This window comes from Planococcus citri, chromosome 4 (genome assembly GCF_950023065.1).
Source record: "Planococcus citri chromosome 4, ihPlaCitr1.1, whole genome shotgun sequence".
NCBI classification, from domain to species: domain Eukaryota; kingdom Metazoa; phylum Arthropoda; class Insecta; order Hemiptera; family Pseudococcidae; genus Planococcus; species Planococcus citri.
The window spans coordinates 50,506,095-50,518,764 of NC_088680.1; the positions used below are offsets into that span (position 1 = coordinate 50,506,095).

Here is a 12,670-nt window from a genome sequence, read left to right on the forward strand (position 1 = left end):
AATTTCTTGTGTACTTTTTGCAATCTGCAAGTTCTGTATCGGTTTGTTACCTAGTTACTATCGAAGCGTTTATGTTTTAAATTGTGTGATTAATCTAAATTTCTTTAATTGGTGATCATTAATTACATCTACGTGCTTTGGGTTCGAAATTCTACGAATTGATAGTACGTTTCGTGTATTGGGTGTACCTCTTTTTGCATCGAGTCTAGCTTTCTCTCAAAAGGGTAAGTCCATCTCCAACAACATTTTTACTGCATTTATTCATTTCTTGCATTTAATTTATATTTTTGTTTTTCGTAGTTTTTGATGCTATAAACTTCAACATCGACGAAGCTTCTGTTTCACGATTTTCATAAGCTCGGATCTATTCAAAGTAATGTGTATTCACTTTCTTCATCACTGTATTTTGTAATCTTACTTCAACGTATTGTAAATTTGTAGAATTCACTATCTCATAAAATCTTCTTATCTGTACACGAAAGCTCATTGATTAGGATTACAGCTCGTATGAATGATGTGGATGAATGAAAATGAATCATCACTCATTGTTATCACATCAGGAATGTGTCACTTACGCGACCATCCGTGTCCTGTTTCTAGTAAATTCGTGTACTGTGTAGTATCGTCAGGGCCGGCACAACCGTCTATGTCCATATTCTAATTCTTGTTATCGAAATTCTTTGCTTGTTACTCAATAGCTTATCAGTTTTCTACCAAAAATAATTTTCATCGAACCGAAAAAGTCACGAACAAATTGGGTGTGTAGTGTTTTGCAATTTGATACGATTTAGTTAGTTGGAAAAAAAGTTATAATTTCATTTTGATAAGGTGAAAGTTGTATAATTATTTCGATCGTTTACAGGCTCGTTTAATTACTACATTATCTGAATTCCTGATTATTTGAAAACATCGAAGAAAAAATAATCACTGATAACGAATTTTCAATACGAACGAAACGTGTAATTTTTGCATTCGTTCCACTGCACCGAATTTGGTCCATGATCACCCAACAGTGTAGATTTTCACATTCGAATGACGATTAAAATATTATCTCATTGCCAGAACGCCTGTCGTTTGTTAATCGAATTTTAACACTTCACGTAAAATGGCTATCAATTTATCCGCCGTGATGTTTTATATTGAGAGAAAACGAGTAGTAAAAAAAAACTGCACAGTAGTAGGCGTATTATCCTATTATCGATTCCGTTCGATTCCCATTTTTTTCCTACTGTTTAAATGGAGCTTAGAGCACCACTTGATTTCCGAGTTTACGTCATTCCATTTAATGTTGTACCTTCCTACCCAAACATCTGAATATTTAAGCTCCAACACCCGTTTAACTTTCGATTTGTGGGCGAGCTTTTATCCTTTGCAGAGTTGAATGTACTTTGCCAACTCGACGATATACAAGCTTAAGCAGGATAAAAAAACATCTCTTTAGCGCGTCGAGTTTAATTATATTTCGTCTGTCGTTATTTCTCTCAAATTCAATTTTTAATTCGAATTTTCGGGTGAGAATTTATCAAACATCGCTCGTTCACCCACTACACGTAGGTTGAGGAATTATGTGGGTGTAATGTACATTGTACATGTTAAAAGGGAGATAAATACCGTATTATATGTTTTATTTGATACGCGCGATTGCTTATATTTTTCCCAATAAATTTGTCGCTCGTTTATCAAAAAGTTTCATCTGTTGAAAGTTTTTTTTTTGGAGGGATTGTTTTTCTCGGTCGTTGATAACTTTTTGTGTAAATTTAGTGGGCGAGACTTGATATTGAAAATTCGAAGATTACTGTTTTTAAGTGTATCGTAGGTGGCATGAAAATTTTCAAGTTGTAGGAACGTGTAAACAGTTTGTTTTATGTACTTGTTTTTTTTCTTCGTGAGGCTTGTTTGGAGCAGAAAAGTTTTTTGATTTTTATTTTTTATTTTTTTTTTCAATTTGAATGATGTGAAATGAATTTTTGTGGAGGAAAATCTATCATCATTTTTTTACAGAACAAGTCGTAATTTTCATCTTGGAATGAGAACGTTGCATCGATTCCTAAAATTTACTGTTAGGTCGCCATTCATTATCTTTATTTTTTTTCTGACGAAATTTGAAGGTGTCCTACATTTTTTGATGCTCATATTTTCGGTGATCAGATTTGAAATAATTTTAGATGAATTGTTTTCTTCTTTTTAGCAAGTTTTATCGATGTTTTGGGCAACTTTTGTTCAGATTTCTTCAACTTTTTTCGATATTTCGTGAATTTTTCATAATTTTTATCAACGCTATTTTCATATTGAAGAAAGCATTTTTGAGAGATTTGGAGCAAATTTTGCAATGTTACATCAAATTTTAGTCATTTTCTGTTTTTATAACATTTCAGCAAGTTTTAAAGTGCTAAGTCTATTGCTTTTTGATACTTTTACATCAAGTAGGTATGTAGGTACTTTAAAACAAATTTTATTCTTTTTTGATCAGTATTTTTAATCAATTTTTCGAATTTTTTGCAAATTTCGAATAGTTTATGGATTTTTTGCTAGATATTTGCTCAAGTTTTCGTGATGTCAACTCAATTTTTGGACATTTCAAACTTTTATCATATTTTGTAACATTTTTCATCAATTTTTGGGAGATTTATCAACTTTTCATTGTTTTTAATCATTTTTACGTAATTTTCACAAATTATGACGAAGTTTTGAGTAAGTTTTGACGAACTTCACTCAATGTTTATTGGGATTTTGTAAATTTTTTAATATTTTTCAGTGAGTTTTTTTTGGTTTATGTTACAGTTTTTTTATGATACTTCGTGTGATTTCTCATAAATTTCAATGAATTTTATTAATATTTGAGAGATTTTGTGAGATTTTGGGCAGATGCAATGTTGCATCATCTTTTGGCAATTTTCAACTGTTTTATTAATATTTCAACTAACTTTTTGAAATTTTTCATCATATTTTTAAAAAATTGAATTTTATTTCTCTATAGCAATATTACATCAAATTTCAAGAATTTTCACCAAATTTCATTACATAGCTTAAGAAATTTTATGCACGAATTTGCTCAAATTTTTGCAAAGATATAGCTCAATTTTTGCCCATTTTCAGCTCTATGATGTTTTGACAAATTTTTTGTCGATTTTCGCGATATTTATTGCATTAAATTTTAAACTACATATTTTCATATCATTTTCACATCAACAACTTTTTTAAAAATTTTTTGGGCATTTTTGCGGGGTTCTACTTGAATTTCGCAATACTTCATCAATTTGTTTCTCTTCTCAGATGTTTTCTTGAAACTTTGACAAATTTTCGATCAATTTTTTCAAAATTTTGCAAGATTTTAAATTTTTTATCAATTTATGTCAATTTTTAGTAACTGATTCTCATTTTCACGAATTTAGTTCAATTTTTGTAAGATTTGCTTAAAATTGTTGGACATTTTATCATCTCTTAATCATTTCAACGAATTTTAACAATAACGACGATTCAACCGATTTTTGCCAATTTTTAAGCAATTTTATTCAACTTTAATTGAGTCTTAAACATTTTTAGAAATTTTAATGTCCATTTTACTGTTTCTACGATCGTGTATTGCTTTTTTCAATGTGCAAAAATATTCACATATTTATTGAAATTTCTCATTTTCCTGGCGGGAACTGGATTTATAAATCGCAGATTCCTCTCCTGTGAGATAATCTGCCTTGAAATACGCTCGTTCTGGGTTATTTCTTTAAAATCGTTATGATTCGATTTTTTAAACCAAATTTTTTACATAAAATAAAATTTCGGACGAAAAAAATATTTTTTTAAAAAGCTAAATTATCGTGAACCTTTCAGTGTAATTTGATTTGACTCGTTGAATCCAGATTTGGCGATAAGAAGCTTCCCATGGGTAGGAAATGTTCTCAAAACTTGCTTTTTTGATCGTTCAGAAGAGGGGAGTGGGGTTAGGAGGGGTCCAACACTCGAGAACTGTTGAATTTCGGCATAAAAGGTTTTTTTTTGTAAAAAAAAAAAAAATTTTTGTCAACTCATATAATCAAAGGTGAGAGAGGGGGGCATTTAAAAAATTTCTAAATCAGTTTTGGAGGGGGAAAACTGAAAAAATTGAAAAAAATTGAGGACAGTTGTAACAAGGACCTTTTTTGCTCATGAAATTTCGTACCGTGTAAAAAATAAAATTTTTGTCAACTCATAATCAGAGGTGAGGGGGGGGTCATTTTCAAAATTTTAAAATCGATTTTGGAGGTGGAAAAAACTGAAAAAATTGAAAAAATTTGAGGACAGTTGTAACAAGGATCTTTTTTGCTCATGAAATTTCGTACCGTGTAAAAAATAAAATTTTTGTCAACTCATAATCAGAGGTGGGGGGGGGGTCATTTTCAAAATTTTAAAATCGATTGAAAAAAAATCGATGACAGTTGTAACAAAGACCTTTTTTGCTCATCCAATTTCGTACCATTTTACAAAAAAATGCCCAAAAATGAGCTGAAAGTGTGAAAATTCCCTCCTCTCCCTTAAACATAAAATTTTTCTTCTAAAAAGTCAGTTCCAAGTTTTTGAGAAATTTTTAGCAAAAATTTTAAAAGACTCGATTTTATTTGAACGATTTTTTATGTTTTATATCACCTCTCATTTTCAAGCAAATTTACATGTCCTTGGCAATTTTCTCAAAATGCTTCATATTCTTCAGTGCATTCCTCAAGAAAAATGTGATTGGATTTTTTTTCTCTTTCTAACATTTGGTCAAAAATCGAAACCTCCTTGAATTTTGTGTGGAAACATCACTCTCTTGCTTGCCCTTCCTTTCCAAGTTTTCTACTTTCAAATTTAAACTCCCTCGATCAGTTTGAGAAAAAAAACTGAAGTGATGACGATAAAACAATACTTATAGAAAGATAATTGAATTTTGTAAAATAATGAAAATAAAGGTTTCACGTACCTCTTTCTATTCCTTTCGGAAGTCCATACTTTATACTATACTTTTGTTACCAGTATAGATATAAACGGAAATTGAGGCGTAAAAAAGTACATTAATTTTTTTCCAATTTGTTGACACCGAAGAAAAGCTCGTTTAAACAAACCCCCATCGGTGGCCTGCTGTATTTTACTGCGATGAAAACTCGCCCAAGGCGAATACAAATTGCTCGAAGGTTTATATAGAGAGGAAAAAAAATTAAACGTTGCAAAACGAACAAGGTGAGATAAGTTTACAATCGAAAAGGTACGAGAGAAAGGAATGCGTACCACGAAGAAGGAGGAAAATGTCGAAAATGAGAGTGAAATCTCGAGCTGGAAATTCTCAGGAGCTTTAACGCGGTCTGTATTTTATTAATGACTCGGTTCCTAAAATGTACTTTATCGGTGTCGCTTTTCATTTGGCATTTTCGTTCCTCGTCCAACTGACTATATGAGTGGGTCAACACGAGCCAAGTGAAAAAGAACGAAATTACGACGCAGAAAATTACTTATTTGGTGGACATCACGTACGTAGATTCGTGGTTAAAGTAAATTTTACTAGAGAGACGCTGCTGCGAGAGTATACGATTAGTTTTCACATCGCAAAGGGTTTTATAGTTTCTTGTAAGTTTCGCAAGTTTTTCGAAATTAGCCACCATAGTACCCTACTACGAAGAACCCTGTTCCTGGTTCGCATTCGCGTCGTCACCTCTTTCTTACGTATAGATTTGTTAGCCTCTTATATATTCTTTTGCCCGGAGAGAACCGATGCGCTCGCTGGCGAAATTCATCGTATAGTCGGTGGGTGGTTTGCTTGCGTTCTAGTCGGTTGGTCTTTTTTCGGTTTACACCCACGTATTGATCTCGAAATTTAACCTTGCCTCGGTTTCGTTCGTATTATCAACGAGTGAGAAATTTTATTTCCTTCTAATCTGGAGGATTTTCCGTTTCTCGTAAATTTCGTCAGATAAGTAAAACGTTTTTTGATGTAGTCGGTCGAGCTGTTGGATTAAGCTAATTTTTGTTGCTGAAGACGTACGTTACTTAGACAATATTACGGGGTGTTGTTGCTGTTACCAGGCGTAAAATTCGCGCGATAAATTTCATCCCTCTGTTGAGCCGATAAATTTTCTATTTAGTGTAAGTTTCATCGTTAATCTGATACTTTAAATCTCCAAGGTACAGCGTGCCATGCCATTCCATAGTGTTGGTACTTGATCGAGTTGCTCGTTTGTGTACCTAATCGTTTCGTGTATAGGTTCAAGTTGAAAGTTCGAGCTTCTTCCGAGTCGATGACTTTTTGTTTACCTTTATCGTAGATTGAATTTTTTTTTTGCGAAATTCTCGACGCGAGCAGATTTTATATTTTCGATGGTTGTATTATCTTGAAAAACATTCGACTCGTTCTGGTTCAGAGGTTCACGTTATCGGCACTTGAAGGGAAAATGTGCGAAAGTTTTTTAGGAAAATTTTAAATCATCTCTGGCATTCGAGTTTTTTTTTCTTTCAATATTATAACACTGGATAATATGGAAAGAAAATTGGCTGGAATCTCGTTGTGTCTGAAGCTGAGTTTGTGGTGAGAGATTTGACCTTGGAATTTTGTTGAAAATGAATTTGATGCATTTGGATGGATTTGTAAGTTCCAAAAAATTGTCTAGTGAACTTGAGCTTACCAATTCCTGCTAAAAATGTGCCAAACATGAACCTTTTTATAGAAAAAACTAATCACATTTTAATGTTATGCTCTGTAATATTGTTCATCTTTATTTTTTTTTCGTAAAACCCTCAGTTTTTTTCCAAAAAATTCAATTTTTGAAAAAATCTGGGGTTATGTGAAACAAAATTCGGGAGGGGGGGTAACATTTTTTACGAGAGGTATATCTCTACAGACAGAAAATTTGTGAACCAGAAAAAGCTAAATCAAAAGACCAAGCAGATACATATATGGAGCTGAAGTGTATTTTTCGATTTTTGGTGAATTTTTCGAAAATCAAATGGCCAAAAATGAGAAAAAACCAAAATTTTACAAAATTGACCTAGAAACCTGAAACTTGGCTTATACCCTATTTTTGACCACCCCTAATCGATTGAAACTAGTTTCAAACTGTTTTGAGTAGTTCTGGAGCCTCCTGCAGTACATTTCTGAAAGTTGAAATTTCCACGACATTTTACCCAAGTAGAGTTGGAAAGCTGAAATTCACTTCATACCCTAATTTCCACATTCAGAGTCGATTGAAAGTAGATCCAAGTAGTTCTGGAGTCTCCAGCTATATTTCTGGAATTTCCAGATTTTTAGGAAGTGCTATAAAAATCCCCCAAATTGAGCTCGATAGTGACCCATCCTGACTAATTACTCAATTTTTCTCCAAAACCGATTTCTGCTGGTTCGGAACTGTGTATTTTTCCATATACTCGTATGTACAAGGTGAAAATCGTGAGAAATTGTACCTATCATTAGAACCCAATAATAAAATCATTCAAAAGCTAAAAAAAATCGATATTCCAGCAGCTCCCACTTTCCATCACACTGATATACGTACGCCTGAACATGAAATAAATTAGTCCTTTAAAAGGTATACTTCTGAGAAAAAAACATGATATTTTTTATCATGTTGTAAACTTCAGTGTATTATAAAAATGTCACTTTCATTGACAAGCTATACCTAGCAGAATACTTTTTTTTTCGTTTCATTTCGCTCACGTGTTTGTTAGGTTGGGCCATGTTACCCGAAGCTCTCGTATATATTGACAAAAAAGGCGCCTGCGATCGAAGGGAGGGATAAATCGAGCATTAAATTATTATTTACATTGTTCGATTAGTTTTGAAAATATCTGTCACGCTATCGCGCCATACACGCGAAAACGATCGCTGGCATGCTACAGGTTGAATGTAGTATAAGTAATGTTGGGGAGGGAAAAAAATGCGATATTTTTGAACATCGCGTTGCGTCCTGTATACGTTACCTAGGTATTATATAAACCTGGATGTACCGGGTGTTCGAAAATATCGAGCTCAAGTAAGAGCTTGATTTTTTTTTCGAGCGAAATTTTTGTGATTTTGGTGAAGTGTGAATTTTGGGTTTTTAAACTAATTCTCTTGATATTTTCAAAACATCTTTAAAAATTTATTTGTACTTCTAATTTCAAAATTTCCGAATGAAAGTCTTGTTTTTTGAGTAAATTTCTAAAAAAGCCCAATATTCTGCCAAAATTACCAAAAGAAGAATCTTTTTCTCCAAAGGCCGGAAAAGTCTCGAATTTTTGTCAAAATTGTCAGGGAGTTCCATTTTTTGTTAAAGTTTGTCGAAAAGTCCTAATTTTTGTCAAAATTGTCATCGCAGTTTTAATTTTAGTCGAAAAATCGTGCTTTTTTCTAAAATTGCCAAATAAAGGTCCCGGTTTCTAAAAATGCCAAAAAGTTCTGCTTTGTTCCAAAATGGTCAAGAATTATTATTTTACCAATTGCTCAAAGGCTCTAAAAAGTTCCATTTTCTCTCTAGACTGTTGTAAAAAATCCTGTCTTTCGTCGAAATTGTCGAGAAAGGTATAATTTTTTCCTCAAACTTGTAAAAATGTTTTGAGTAATTGTTTGCCAAAGTTTCCAGAAGTCCTAGTTTTTCTCAGAAAGTTCTCTATTTCCAAAATTTCGAAGTAGAAATCCTGTTGTTACTAAGATTATCAAAAATTCCTGCTTTCTGCCTAAATGTTAAAAAAACGTTCTTTTTTTCAAAATTGTTCTTTTTAGTTTTCTCCTTATTTTTTCTAGTCAAGCATTTTGACCCTGAAAAATTCAGGCTTGAACAAATTTAAACCTTCTCTTTCAAATCGAACCCCCTTCCCTTCCCCTTTCCATTTGAGTGTAATTGCGAGTATTTGAAGTGTCTGGAAAATTGGAAAAATTGGTCTGGAAAACCGGGAAAAGTCGGGGAAAATCATTTCTTCAAAAGAGTGGACACTTGATGTGCCTCCAATAAAGGAGGTATACAAAATGACCAAAAAATTTGGGTGCTAAAGTTCTTTTTTCGATTTTTGATCAATTTTCGAGGATCAAATTTGGACCAAAAAGGCAACAAACTAAATCAGAATTATGGTGAATTGTGTTATAAAGCCAAAATTTGAGTATCTCATTTTTGGCCTGTCAAATCGATTGGGAGGAGTTTCAAGCCATTACGAGCAGTTTTGGAGCTTCCAGCAAATGTTTGGAAATTACAATTTCTACAAAATAGCAGCTCAATCAAGTTGAAATTTTAGTATGTGCCACATCTTCAATCTCGCATATGACTGAAAGCAGTTTCGAGTCATTCTGGAGGCTCCAGTGATATTTTGGAGTATCCTGTTTTCCGAAAAATGCCATAAAATATTCGATTTAAAAAAATGCGATCGATCATCCACTTAAGAAAATGAGAATCAATTCTCTCTAACTGTCTTCAGTAGATCTGTGGTATGTACAACCATGGCTTGTACTCGGTTACTTTTCAAGTTAATGACTCAATAATTTAATTATTAAAATGTGGCTTTTTTGCAAAAAATTCCAGTGTCCCATTTTCATCAAATATTACGAAAAAGTGTAATTTTCTTGCCAATTCTTGCCGAAAAGTCCTGATTTTCGCTAAAAAAATTTCAAAAATCCTCGTTTTTTCGAAATTTCGCCAAAATTTTCGCTTTTGTAAAAGTTCCAGAACTCTTATTTTTTCAAAAATTGTCCTGGAGTCTTGCTTCTTGCCCAAAAAATTAGCTTTTTAGCAATTGAAAAATCTTGCCTTTTTACCAAAAATCACTAAGAAGCGTCCTTTTTTCACCTAAAAAAGCAGAAAAGTCTTTACTTTTTAAAAAAATTTAAAATTATCAAAATTTTGTACTTCTCGTTTTTGGGCAAAAAATTTCGAAAGATTTTCACTTTTTTCAAAAATTATCTAAAGGGGGTTCAAAAAGTCGCTTTCTCACCAATAATGCCCAAAAAGTCCTGTTTTTTGTTAAAATTGTCAAAATCTTGTCGTTTACCAAAACTAGTTGAAAATTTCCCGCTTGTGAACAAAATTTCTAAAACTTATCAAAATATTCTAAAAAGTTTTACTTTTTTCAAAAATTGACCGAAAGTCTCGTTTTTTGCGAGAAATTGCCAAAAAGCGATTCTTTTTATTGAAGTTGTCTAATTTTAGCAAACATTTTTTTTGCCAAACAAAAATTGCAAAATTTTTACTTTGTTGCCAAAAATTGTTGAAAAGCCTTGCTACTTTTAAAACAAAAAATCTGAAATTTTTGTTCTGCGATTTTCGTTTTTTTTTTGTGATTTTTTCTACGTCAAAATGTTGGTTGAGTACGAGTCCTGTAGGTACATTTAATATTAAATTTCAGTTTTCCAATGTAATTGTAAAGCAATTTTGTATTGTATAATTTTCTAAAATTTGATAGAGATCCCAGAACTGCTCCAAACCGGTTTCAAGTTCCAATCGATTTTGGAGGTCAAAAGTCCCTGTACTTCATACCAGATTTTAGCTAAATTCTGATGTTTTTTTGCCTGAAATTTTGACCCGAATCTTATTTTTGAAAATTTACCAAAAATCAAAAAATAAACATTACTGTCTGAAATTTTTTTAGCGTGTTCTTTTGATCTACCTTTGTTTGGATCCGAAATTTTTCTTCGGGTTCGAATGCCTTTTTTGTACGTAAAGAGTGTTGAAATTCCATTCCATCAAAAGTTAGTTTATTTCAAAAACCACGAAAAGTTTCTTTACCATAATTTTTTCAAATTTTTTTATACCAATACGTACAATGAGTTTTCATCTTGACAGCTCAAATTCGAATTTAATTATGAGGCTCGCAGCTCAACCGAAGGCAGGAGGGTGCTTCTCGAATATAATTTCGCAATTAGGGTTGTTAGTTTATTTTCAAACACCCTGTATCCTATGCGTGTATGAGTTTACAGTAGGTATAGATACATGTATAAGCTAACAAGTAGCATCGAGGCGAGATCTCGTAGAATTATTGGCGTGGGATTAAATTGGATTAGATTTATCGGTATCGAAGGATTGCTATGATTGGAGAGAAGGGTTGCCATATTATGTTAGCTTTTGTAGAAGAGCGTGTGTCGTTGACGACGACGACGACGCCAACAACGACGACGACGTCGACGTCATAAACGAAAGGGATAAAATTTTACCAAAGCTAGCTCGAAAGCTCGTGAAACCTGCGATGTGATCTGTTAGTCGTGGGTAAAATTTACCGCAGTAATTTATTCTCCTCGCAGTACATCGTGTGCCTGTGCCTGTGCCTGTGCACTTCGTATGATGTGACGTCGGTTGGTGGCGGCGTTATATGCGACAACTTGGAAAAATTATCTTTATGCGGTGAAAAATTTATTTTGATGCGACGCGCGAGGGTTTTTTTTCTACTATACGCGCGCATCGATCTGACGTATAGTAACATTCAACACCAAGCACGACACGCACCCAGCACCTCGCACTTGTTCGATTTTTATTCACGAATATAGGCGAGAGAAAATTTTCTAACTGAAAATTTTATGAGTATACATAAATATAAGCTTTTCTTCCTTTTGGATACTCGTAGTCGTACGTCAAAAAGCGTAACACGTTGCGTAATATACCACCAACTGGAACTCATCGTAATATATTTTTTCTTTCAGTAGTCTTCAACACTTTTCAATTGATGGAAATTATCTTCCCTTCGCCGAGTCTCGAAGACAACGGGGGTTGAGTGTTGCGATGTTGCGGAAATCCGGCAGCGTAATGGTGGGGAGAGGGGATGAAGGGATACATTCGACTTCGTGCGACGAAATTTGAAAGGTCTAATAATAATACCACCGTTGGTAGCGTTTTGACTTTCCTTTCGTTGTACCATACTATTTCACACCAATAAACGAAAACCATTTGGCTAAATTACCGGTATAAATTAATTTTACCAGTGACGTATTTCCCAAAAACGTATACCTACTTTTAAACGAAACTCTCGTATCGACGTTTCCAATATTATATGTACGAATGGAAAGCAAAGCACCAGTAGGTATAGTAATTTGAAATTACTGTGGACGAATTCGTATACGTTTATACTTTTGGCCCTACGCCTTGTACTGTATTATATACTTGATGTGTTTCACCGGGTAGTTAATTAAAGTTGCTTCTAAATGGACTACCCGAGTCTTTCTCTCTATAATGTTTATGTATGGCTGAGTTGAAAATTGCGTCTTGTATATGACTAGAACGAGCTCGACGATAATTTATTTTACAAGGCGAAGCATTCTGTACTTATCTGATGGAAAAAGACACCCTCCTCGGACCTATTTTTGCGAGTTTTCTAACGAATTTTCGCCATACTCGTGTATGACGTGAAAGCTCACGAGTGGAAAACCTCGTAATTAAGGATCGCCCAACAGAAGGTGACGAATTTATGTTACGTAGAGAGCGATTTATATAAGGTTGAGAGACGCGAATGGATCTCTCTCTTGGTATAGTCGAGTTGACAGTTGCGAGTATTTTCGAGTTTTTTAGGGAGGGGAGGTGAGAAGTATAGAATGATTGCAAAATAAGAAAATGAGTTCGAAAAATCGAAAAATCAAGCCACAATGAAAGTATGTACATTTATGTGAAAATTCATTCATTTAAGGAATTGAAATTTTCTTTTTTGCATTTTATCAAGATTTTTTTTGTGTAAAAACCTCAATTTTTGTGGAAATCACCTCATCATGTGTAGTTGATGATTT

The 12,670-nt window shown here is 33.4% G+C and overlaps 1 protein-coding gene across 4 annotated transcripts in view; it reads left to right on the forward strand.

The window, feature by feature from the left end:
• The first annotated feature begins 8 nt into the window (after positions 1-8).
• Positions 9-12,670, forward strand: part of LOC135843149 (synaptosomal-associated protein 25) — a 69,653-nt gene continuing 56,991 nt past the window's right edge. For 2 of the 4 annotated variants that reach the window (XM_065360913.1, XM_065360915.1), the window contains exons 1-2: positions 10-224; positions 301-373. The gene's annotated coding sequence lies outside the window, so the exon portion shown is untranslated. Of the gene's footprint in view, positions 225-300; positions 374-12,670 lie in introns of all 4 variants that reach the window. The other 2 variants (XM_065360917.1, XM_065360916.1) reach the window with 2 other exon arrangements.